The following is a 10,990-nucleotide window of genomic DNA, read 5'->3' as shown; positions in this document are numbered from 1 at the left end:
GGACAAGAACTGACTCAAACAGCTTCCTTCAGGGTGAAAATACCTGTTGTTTTTGAAAAACAAGTTTTATTTTACTTTTCTTCGTAAATAAATCTTGTAGCAGAGTTACAGCAAGGGTTTTTCGGTGTTTGAAATCCATTATTGAAATTTCCTTGTTTTAACCGATATCACAGCTGATGGATGCTTAGCAATGACAGACACCTCAGGAGCGCAACTGCACGAGCGCTTTGGAATGGAGAAAACAACACGCGTGTGTATCTGTGTGTGTGTGTTAACTGGCCATGTTGACACACGCAACCACACACCTACAGACATATTTAGCTGAGCAAGACAAATGAAGCGAGCGAAAAGAAGGCAATTTTGACAGAAAGGGCAACAAATTACTTGCAAAATATGTTACGCGGTATTAAAATGAAGTACAATAGTTGTGCAAGTACAATGCTTTATCGTTTGCAACGCAAACATCCACAAGCAAATGAAAGGTGCTTCCCAAAGCTGGTCACTCTAGCGAGACAGCCGCAGGCTGTCCACAGGCTGCGCTCCAGACTAACCCCACATCACATTATGACATGCTACACTATTTAAATAAAAATAGCTCTTTTTTTTTTTAGCATGCGCTTAATTGATTTATCGACTATCGCGACAGCCCTACCTAGCAGTTTTTAATGCTTTTCTGTAGGATAGGTCACTTTACCGCCAAGCAATACGAAATACCTCTAGTTTTGTTTTCCTCCAGCTGTGTTCCGTTTTTCGGACTGCTCTCTTTAGGGTGCGAGTACGCTGATTATACCATGGTGTCAGACTGTTTTCCTTAACCTTCCTTAAGCGTAATGGAGCAACTGTTTTTAAATTGCTAGAAAAGAGAGAGTCCATAGTTTTTGTTACATCATCAAGTTGTTCTGAGGTTATGGATATGCTAAGGATATGCTAAGGATTTTTTTTTTTGTATTTTCTAGTTTGGTGAACAGACACAGTCTCTATAGTGTGATATCAAGGTGAAAGAGTCTCTATATGCTGAAAATTAACTGACCTCTGTGAAGTGAGGCGGCTAGCAGATGGTCGGTTTAGCCAGTTTGTCTGCTTCCTGACCTGGGCCCCAGTTAGTCAGGTATAAACTCTTAAGACTATGTGCCATATTTCTAGAGAGAAGAGCCACCCCAGGAGGGATGAGGACCATCTCTTTTCAACAGGTCAGGTCTGCCTCAAAAGCTCGTCCAATTGTCTATGAAACCTATGTTATTCTGCGGGCACCACTTAGACATCCAGCGATTGAGTGATGATAATCTGCTATGCATCTCGTCACCACGGTAAGCAGGGAGGGGACCAGAGCATATTACAGTGTCTGACACCGTGCTTGCAAGCTCACACACCTCTTTAATGTTATTTTTAGTAATCTCCGACAGGCGAAGTCGAACATCATTAGCGCCGGCATTAATTACAATCTTACTGTATTTACGTTTAGCATTAGCCAGCACTTTTAAATTTGCCAAGATGTCAGGCGCTCTGGCTCCCGGTAAACATTTGACTATGGTGGCTGGTCAAGTCAAGTCAAGTCAAGTCACCTTTATTTATATAGCACTTTTAAAAAAATACATTGCGTTAAAGCAACTGAACAACATTCATTAGGAAAACAGTGTGTCAATAATGCAAAATGACAGTTAAAGGCAGTTCATCATTAAATTCAGTGATGTCATCTCTGTTCAGTTTTAATAGTGTCTGTACATTTATTTGCAATCAATTCTGATATTGCTGTAGACGAAGTGACCCCAACTAAGCAAGCCAGAGGCGACAGCGGCAAGGAACCGAAAGTCCATCGGTGACAGAATGGAGAAAAAAAAACTTGGGAGAAACCAGGCTCAGTTGGGGGGCCAGTTCTCCTCTGACCAGACGAAACCAGCAGTTCAATTCCAGTCTGCAGCAAAGTCAGATTGTGCAGAAGAATCATCTGTTTCTTGTGGTCTTGTCCTTGTGGTCATCTGAGACAAGGTCTTTACAGGTGATCTCTATCTGGGGCCCTAGTTGTCCTGGTCTCCGCTGTCTTTCAGGGATGTAGAGGTCCTTTCTAGGTGCTGATCCACCATCTGGTCTGGATACGTACTGGATCCGGGTGACTGCAGTGACCCTCTGATCTGGATACAGACTGGATCTGGTGGCTACGGTGACCTCGGAATAAATGGCTGGTGTCTCTATATTCATGTTCCGTAAAATAGAATCGCCAATAACTAGAGCACTTTCATCAAGTTTCTCAGTGGGTGCATCACTGAGTGGGGAGAACCTGTTTAATGTTTTGATCGGAACAGAAGAGCGGTGTTTTGACCCACGACTATGCTGCCTCACTGTCACCCAGTTGCCGGAACCGAACAATGTACAGGAATCCCTGAGCTAGACGCATCCAAAGCCGTATATAGAGCCCTAACATTCTTACTGTCCTCAATTAAAGTTTGGATGCATGTCTCGAATTCTGAAATCTTCTCTGTCAGCGTAACTATTTCCCTGCACTTATCACATGTGAATCCCTTACCGCTGACAGAGATACATAAACCGTACATGTGGCAAGAGTTGCTAATAACTTTAGCAGGAGAAGCCATAGTTGTTTGATGAACTTGTGAAAAACTTGAGCGAGAGAGAGAGGAGAGGAGAAAAGAAAACTGCGATAGGTACGAATGAAAATGCTAATGACAAGCTAACGAGTGCTAATGCAATGCAGGTGCACTGCACTCACAGATTTAAAATAAAAGTGAACAACCAAAATGAATCTGATAAGATTGATCGATAATATTAGAAATATGGTGGGAATTACGTTAGATTTTATCACTTTAACCCTCTGGAGTCGATTAACGCGTATACGCGCTATGAGACATTTTCTCCTGATAACCCCGAAAAGAACTTAAATTAAAGGGTCTATTTTTTTGTATACAGACGTAATAACAACAAAACTTTGTGAACTTAAAATAAAGATAACAAACAAGGTGTGCTGCCTGCAGTCTTTGTCTGCGCTGATCTTCATTTACAAACACGTCATTAAAATGAACTGTAACTCCGTGAATACTCAACGAAGAGACATGAGAGAGATATCTATAGAACGCTTGACATGTCTACTTTTAAAATAAAGAAGTGCCGCCAAAAACAAATATTCATTGATAAAGTAATCCATATGAAAACAACGTGATGTCCGTTTTTCACGTCTCCCTTCATTATATCTAATGAGACAACGCCCCCGCGCTGAATGCTCTATTCAGATTCAAACTGAAGCGCGTGTCTTGAATACGCCCACACAGAAAAAATGAATGAAGAATGAAGCACTTTATTCAGCAGAGATCATAAACATGAGTAAGTCTCTTTTTATTTATTTATATACTTGTACTAGTTTTCACATAAAGTGTAAACATTTTAATAGTTAGACTTTTTACAAAGACTTTTTCCAAACTATAATTCCTGACTAAATGTATAATCAAGTGAAATATTATGAAGTTTCAACAACAATATACATCAATATACAATACTATACTTGATGTAAATAATATAAATGTAACAAATAAAGATAACTGTAACAAATGTAACAAACAATGCTGTTTTTTCAATTTTTCCCACCTGAAAAATATTCTCAGCTCTTTTCAACATTAATAATAATAATAATAATAATAATAATAATAATAACAAATGTTTTTTGTAGAAAAGAAGATTGTTAAAATTATTTCTGTAGGATTGTGTGACTGGAGTATTGATGCAAAAAAAAATAGTTTGAAAGTCAGCTTTGATTGTTCCTAATAAACGGTTTAACTGCTCCCCCAAGTGGATATTAAATTATGTTGTGGGATAATTAAATATATTCTAAATAAACTACTAACATAAAATTATATATATTTATTTTGTTCTCACATTCTTTCTTGTAACTCTGCCATCTCAGTGACACAAGCTGACTTAAAGGCTCATTATGTGTAATACTCCTGTAAAGGATGATATTAAAGGAATGAGCGTTCAAGCGATGTTTCTTCACCGATGCTTTATCATGAATGAAGCATATCGCGAGAACTCCCGCACGCAGTGGCGTGCACCTTTTAATTCAACCAATCACACACATCCATCTCCAGCTGATAATATACATATTAAATCGGAACGATAACTCTTATGAAAAATTCCGAAATAGTTGTAACATGTATTTTAATTAACACAGCATTTATAATGTGATAGAACCGATAGAAATCAAATATAAATCAAATCAAGGAAAATGGATATTGCTAATTGTGCATCATGTCACATGAAATGTACACAAAAATAAACTGATAATAATTATGATTATGATAATTATTCAGGATACCACACTCTCCCCCTCAAAGTAAAGATGTCGTCCCGACATCAAATTGCTTAATTAGTCACAGTAATGCTAAATTCACAGTATTTAAACGTTTAGGTTTAACCAGCAGTTATCTCCGACATCCGATATGACAGTACTGTTATCAACAATTTCCTTGTACATTTTTTCTTTTACATTTTTTTTTTAAACAAGCAGACATTAACAATGGTGATATTGCCCATTTTCAAGACAAGAGTCCTTAATAGTCAATAGACTAGAGGCACATGGTTGTAAATAGTCCTATAAGGTAGTGTAAAAAAAATGTTTAAACTGCCAACAAGTTTCTTTAAAGAAAAAAAAACAGTCCATTCATCTGCTCCAGCAAAAATGGCAAAAAGTTCCTCGCAAAGGGGAAAAAGATTCAAAAAGTGTCAACAAGATAGTCTCAAAATGTCCACAGTTTCAAGACTGCACAACAGTCCACTTTCTTAATATCTGATAACAGTCCATGGTTTTTGTCTTGCCATAGTTTCTTACTATGCGCAATACACAGTCTCTGGTTAATGTGCTATATAGTGGCATTTCATACCTTCAACACAGTCCATACAGTAACTAATTATGGGAGTTAAGTTCATGTGGTAGCAATTCAGTTAATAGCACATACTGTATAAGGGCTGGGGGCAACAAAGTGGTGTTGCTAACCAGGTTGTCACAGCTGTCATTCCCCTAGATGCAAAGTGTGGGTATTTTTAAAAAAATTTAAAATAAAGTTATTGCCTACTATCTGCACATTGTAGCATGATGGGGTCCCAAGATTGTCATATGTAAACTTTTTTGGTGGCTGTCGCTTTCTCCTGGTGAACTGGTACCTATTTTCCTCCTCTGAGGTCCTGTCCTTGGACACAGGCACTTCAGTTGTTTCATTAACAGGTAAGTCTCGTTGCATTGAGTCAACAGTTGATTCATTTTCATCAAGTTCTTGTCTTTTTTCAGGTACAGAGGCAGGTTCTGGAAGACCTATCTTTAGTTCGGCTTGGGGTGACTGTGGCCTTGATTCCCATACTGGAGAGCTAGATCAAGGTACAGAAGATACTGGCTGTGGTTGTAGCATATCCAGTTTTTCTAGAGAATCACCGCTTTCTCGTGGTCTTATCTGATAAGGCTCCACTAGGAAGAAGTACTCATCCTCTTCGCTTTCATTATCACACTCTGGTTCCATTCCGCTTTCCTTGGGGGGCTGAGTTCTGCTGTTCCTTGGTTCCTTTGGTTTGGAACTCCGAGGTTTGATTTTAAGAGGTAGATGGTCACATGGAAGAAGAAGATTGCGATGCAAAACTCTTGATCTACCCTTACCCTGCTCAGGTTTTACTTCGTAAATTGGTGCATCACTTGCAACCTGGCGTGTGACAATGTGAACTTCATCTTCCCAGTAATTCCTCAGTTTCCCGGTTCCACCTCTTGGACTCAAGTTTTTCATGAGAACCCTGCTTCCTGGGAACAGGTCAGTACACCTCACTCTTTGATCGTAATTTCTTTTGTTTCTTTCAGCATACTTGTTTGCCTGTTCTCTTGCTATCTCACAAGCTTCCTGCATCCCTTTCGTCCATTGTTCCATGTACTCACTATAACTTTGAGAGTTGTTGTCTGAGTTGAGACCAAAGAGAGCATCGATGGGCAGCCTTGGTGTACGGCCAAACAGCAGGTGGAAGGGTGAGAAGCCAGTCACATCACATCTAGTACAGTTATAGGCAAAGATTAACTTGTTGAGTGCATCCTTCCAATTCGATTTTTGTTTTTCAGTCGGGGTTTTCAGCATCTGCAGTAACGTCCTGTTAAATCTTTCCACCTGCCCATTTCCCTGTGGGTGGTAGGGGGTGGTCCTTGAGCCAGCGACACCACTGTACTTCCTCAGTTGGGTGAGTAGCTGATTTTCGAATTCTCCCCCTTGGTCATGGTGAATCCTGGACGGAAACCCAAACTTGAGGGCAAAATCATTGAATAATCGTTCAGCCACTGTTTTTGCTGATTTTGAGGTTGTGGCATAAGCCTGTGCAAATCGGGTGAAGTGGTCGAAAATTACTAAGATATACTCATAGCCCCCCTTGCATTTGTCCAAATGTAGAAAGTCAATTGACACCAATTCAAAAGGGTGGGTCGTTTTGATACTTTTAAGGGGTGCTCTTGTCTCACGGCATGGTTTCTTTTGTTTGATGCAGGAGCAGGTTCTCAGGACATAGTTCTCAATGTCTTTCTGCATGTAGGGCCAGAAGAACCGATCCCTAATGAGGCTTGTGGTGCGGTCAAGGCCCTGATGACCCATCTCATCATGCATTTCCCTTAGAACAGTTTTTTTTATTTGAGTTGGTAATACCAGCTGTGTCCTTTGAGATGTGTGGCGGAAAAGAATGCCATGTTCATCCAGCTTCAGCTTATCCCATTCTCTCAGAAGAACTTTGGATAACGAGTTGGCCAAACGCCACTGCTGAGGAGGCCTAGTTCCTGTTTGCAAGTGTTCAATGATCCCTTTAATGTCCTTGTCATCCTTTTGTGCTTGTCTAATTTCTTCTTTTGACAGGGGTTTGAGGAGTCCCTCATTTTCCTCCCCACAAATTAATACATTCCGACAGGCTACAGAAAGGGAGACATCTGGATTATTCTGGTGCTCCACCGCTTGAATCACAACTCCCACACAGTCAGAGGAGAACTCCTCCGTACATTCTCTCATTGTTGTTTCCAGATCCGCTGGCATCCTGGAGAGTGAGTCCGCATCTATGTTTTCTTTACCTGGACGGTAGCGGATGGTAAAATGGAAATCTGCGAGCTCTGACACCCATCTACACCCGGTGGCATTCAACTTTGCAGAGGTCAGCACATAGGTCAATGGGTTATTGTCACTAAACACTGTAAAGGTTGGTGCATAATACAGGTAGTCTCTGAATTTTTCAGTGATAGCCCATTTTAGGGCTAAGAACTCCAGCTTCCCACTGTGCAGATGATAATTTTTCTCTGCTGCTGTCAAGGTCCGGGAGCCATAGGCAATTACTCTCAGCTTGCCATGCTGGTTCTGGTATAGAACGGCACCTAATCCTTGATTGGATGCGTCTGTATGGAGGATGAACGGCTGGGAGTAGTCTGGAAATCCTAAGATTGGAGGCTCGATCAAGCAGTTAATCAACTTTTCAAGGATCTCTTGATGGTGTTCTGTCCACTCAATTGGTTTACTCGATGACACCACATGATTCCGTTTGTTATTTTTTTCTTTGTCTCTTCCTTTTCTCTGTGGCTCATTACCATCAGCCTTACCTTTTAGCAGGTCGTAGAGGGGATTGGCGATCCGGGAGAAGTCTTTAATGTATTGTCGATAATAGCTGAGCAGGCCCAGAATCTTGCGCAGCTCTCCCACAGTGCTTGGTGTCTGTTCTTTTAGTGCCGTTACAGCAACTGTGTCTGCTGGATCAATACGACTGCCTTCAGCTGAGACAATTCTGCCCAGATAGCGCACCTCCTTCTTAAAGAGCTCACATTTTCTGGGTTTTAACTTGACTCCATGGGACTGCAGCCTTTGCAGCACTCTCCTTACTGCTTCCACCTGTTCGTCGAAGGTCTCAGTAAAGACCAGGATGTCATCTAAATAGGGTATGCATATTTTGTCTCTCAAATCTTCCAGACTTTCCTCCATAAACCGTTGGAATGCTGCAGGTGCATTCATGAGGCCGAAAGGGATACGGATCCATTCATAGAGACCCCATTGTGTTGTGAATGCAGTAAGGTACCTACTCTCTGGGGACATGAAGCCTTGATGGTACGCCTTGCCCTGGTCAAGCAGAGAGAACCACGCATTGCCCCCAAGGCCGTCTAGGATATCCTGCACCCTGGGTATTGGCTGGCGATCAGGGATAGTTTTGCTGTTCAGGTCCCTATAGTCAATACACAGCCTGAGGCTGCCATCCTTTTTACGGACGCAGACAATTGGGGACGAATAAGGGGAATGAGACTTAACCACCCATCCTTGAGCAATCAGGTCGTGTAAGTAGTCCTTCATTTCCTGGTATAATGGTTTAGGGACTGATGTATACGTGCGGGCAACAGGGGTGTTATCATTTAATGAAATACTCAGTTGCAACCCTGGAACACAGCCAATAACATCATCTGACTTCGAGAAGGCATGACATTCTTCCCGCAACATCTGCTTCACTTGTTGTTGTTGAGGCAGAGTTAAATGGCTCAAATCTACTGGAGGGTCCCATGAATCTCCGTTGCCATCTCCTTCCATTGTTTCCGGTAGAACCTGAGTGACAGAGGTAGTGGCTGCAGACTGTGGGTTTGCTATTGGTAAGACGGACTTGACTGGCTGCAAAGTTCCTATCTCGGTTCTACCACTGAGCATGATGTCATGGTCTGTTCCATTCTGCATAATGATAGTAATCACTGGGCGGGCTCCCCTTTTCAGAATGTGGAGGGTATCAAAAAGTTCAAGGCCATCAGGGTACAGTGGGTTAACAGGTGGTTCAAACAGCAGCACACTTTCTTGTTTCACATAAGGCACTTTTACCAAACACTGAATTTGCATAACGGTGTGCTTTGGTATGTTTACAGGCTCTTTCATGGTTCTTACTATGTACTCGCTGGAAACATCTGTAGTCACCAAATTGATGAGGGTATGTACACTTTTCTTCTTTATGCTGGGGAAAGCATTTCTAACAGTCCTGTACAAACACACATTAGTCACATCATGAGATCCATTTGTTTCATTCTGTCTCATTATTTGTTCTATCACATTATACCCAATGATGGGTCTGGACAATTCATGGTCCTTCAAGACAAGCACAGGAATTTTTAACTCTTTCTCATCGGTTACAGGGGATGCCAGCTTGAAAGTCAATTCCACCCATCCACTGTATGGCATGTTTGTTCCATTGGCTGCCACCAGCCGCAGACTGTCTGGTGCTTCAGTTGCCTCAGAAATGTTTCTCAATGTCACTGCAGGTGCATATTTGTCTTTCCACTGCTTATCTATAATGCATACTTGAGAGCCTGTGTCCCATAATGCTTCAGTTTTTTTCTGTAGATAACAGGTCACAAGGCATTGTTTGCCTACTAAGGACGTGATGGCAGAATGCTGGTTAACTTGACAAGGGGCAGCTAAAATATTATCAAGCGACTGAAACTCAAGCTGTCTCTCAAGGCCCATGCTACATTTCTCGTATTTTGGGGACTTCCCTACTGCTCGGGTCACACCCTGTCCCTTGGGGGCAACCCGCTCTTGTTTAACGGAGCTCCTATCTGAGGCCTGGCACCTTTACTCCTACAGCCAGCTGAGAAGTGCTCGCTGCTGCCACAGTGGTAACAATGGGTGCAAGGTTCTTCTGCTTTTCGCTGCTGGCAATGGAAACATTGTCTGGCTAATGAGGAACGGGGCTGGCGGAACTGACGAGGGTACTGTTGTGGTGGCACCATATACTGTTGAGAATAATGCTGCGGTCCTGCAAAACTTGATGGCTGAGTTGCATAATTGAAGGACATGGGATGCTGCGGAGGAGAAGGATAAACAAACGGCTGCCCATGGTGAGTTTCTGGCACTGAATAATGCTGATGAGGCTGGAGGGAATGTTCTTGTGAAGCAGCAGACAACTGAACTGGATTTGCAGGTGGAAGAGGTATTTTCTGTTCCCTCACCTGTTGTTGGCTTTGTGAGAACTGGTGTGGAGACATGTATGGACCTGCCTGTCGTTGATATATAGCTGTATGTGGCTTCCAGGTCTGATGCTTTTGAACTTGGGTCCATCCTGATGTCTGTTGGGAACCCTGAGATGAGATCTGATGCTGTGAGGATACTGCTGCTGCTGGTTCTTTGATGTAGACTGCAAAACACTGCTGAGGAACAGTTAAGGGCTGTTGGATTGTCTCTTTAATCTGCATGATTTCGTCACTCAGGCTTTTCAGTTGTGACATTAAATCAAACTTAGACTGTTTGGACTGAGATTTTTGTTCAGGGGCAGGCTCGTTTGGCTGCACAGCATGAACGGTAACATTTTTCTCATATTTTCGTCTGCTTTGCCTTTCAGACTCGTTGGAACAAGCCACATTGAGTTTCTCCAGCAACACTTCATCTGGAATGGTGGGATCTGATAGATATGGTTGAAGTTCACTTTGGATGCGGTCGTTTTGCAATCCAGTCAAGACTGTGTGCAAAAACATATTCTGAACTAGAGCAGGATCATATTTTAACCCTGAGTCATCCTCCTGAGAAGCAAACAAAATTTTCTGTCTCAGATCAAGAGCTTTTATTAGGAAGCTTTGTGGCGTTTCTCTAGAGCGCTGAGCTTCTGTGGTGAGCTGCTTATATAGTTCAGTAACATTTTTTTCCTGAAAATGAGAACGGAGTATCCGTCTCAGCGTTGGGAGTGTTAATCCTGCCTTTCCTTCCAGATAGCTCCGCAGCTGAAGCCCTGGTGTGATAGCTCTGATGACAGAATCTACTATTTCCTGTTCTGCATAGCCCTTATTGAGTCCACCTTCTATCTGCCATGCCAGACTAGAAAACGAGAGCCGGTCTTTCTGCCCTAGATCTCCTATGAGACCAGAAATCTTGAGTTTTATCTCAGTTTATCATTAATTGTTAAAAGTTCAGCCATGCCATCATCTTCTAGCTCTACTAGCTCAGCTCTCAGTAGATAGTTACTAAGAAGTCGCAAC

At 42.1% G+C, this 10,990-nt stretch overlaps 1 long non-coding RNA gene across 1 annotated transcript; it reads left to right on the top strand.

Annotated features, from left to right (window-relative positions):
• Window positions 1-8,853: 8,853 nt before the first annotated feature.
• On the top strand, window positions 8,854-9,502 carry LOC132129393 (uncharacterized). The gene is made up of 3 exons (XR_009428506.1): window positions 8,854-8,952; window positions 9,155-9,280; window positions 9,363-9,502. It is a non-coding gene; the product is annotated as an uncharacterized LOC132129393 (long non-coding RNA).
• Window positions 9,503-10,990: the final 1,488 nt, after the last annotated feature.

The sequence above is a fragment of the Carassius carassius genome, chromosome 4 (assembly GCF_963082965.1).
Source record: "Carassius carassius chromosome 4, fCarCar2.1, whole genome shotgun sequence".
Classification (NCBI taxonomy): Eukaryota; Metazoa; Chordata; class Actinopteri; order Cypriniformes; family Cyprinidae; genus Carassius; species Carassius carassius.
The sequence above is the reverse complement of the archived record's forward strand: the minus strand, read 5'-3'. Positions and strand labels throughout refer to the sequence as shown.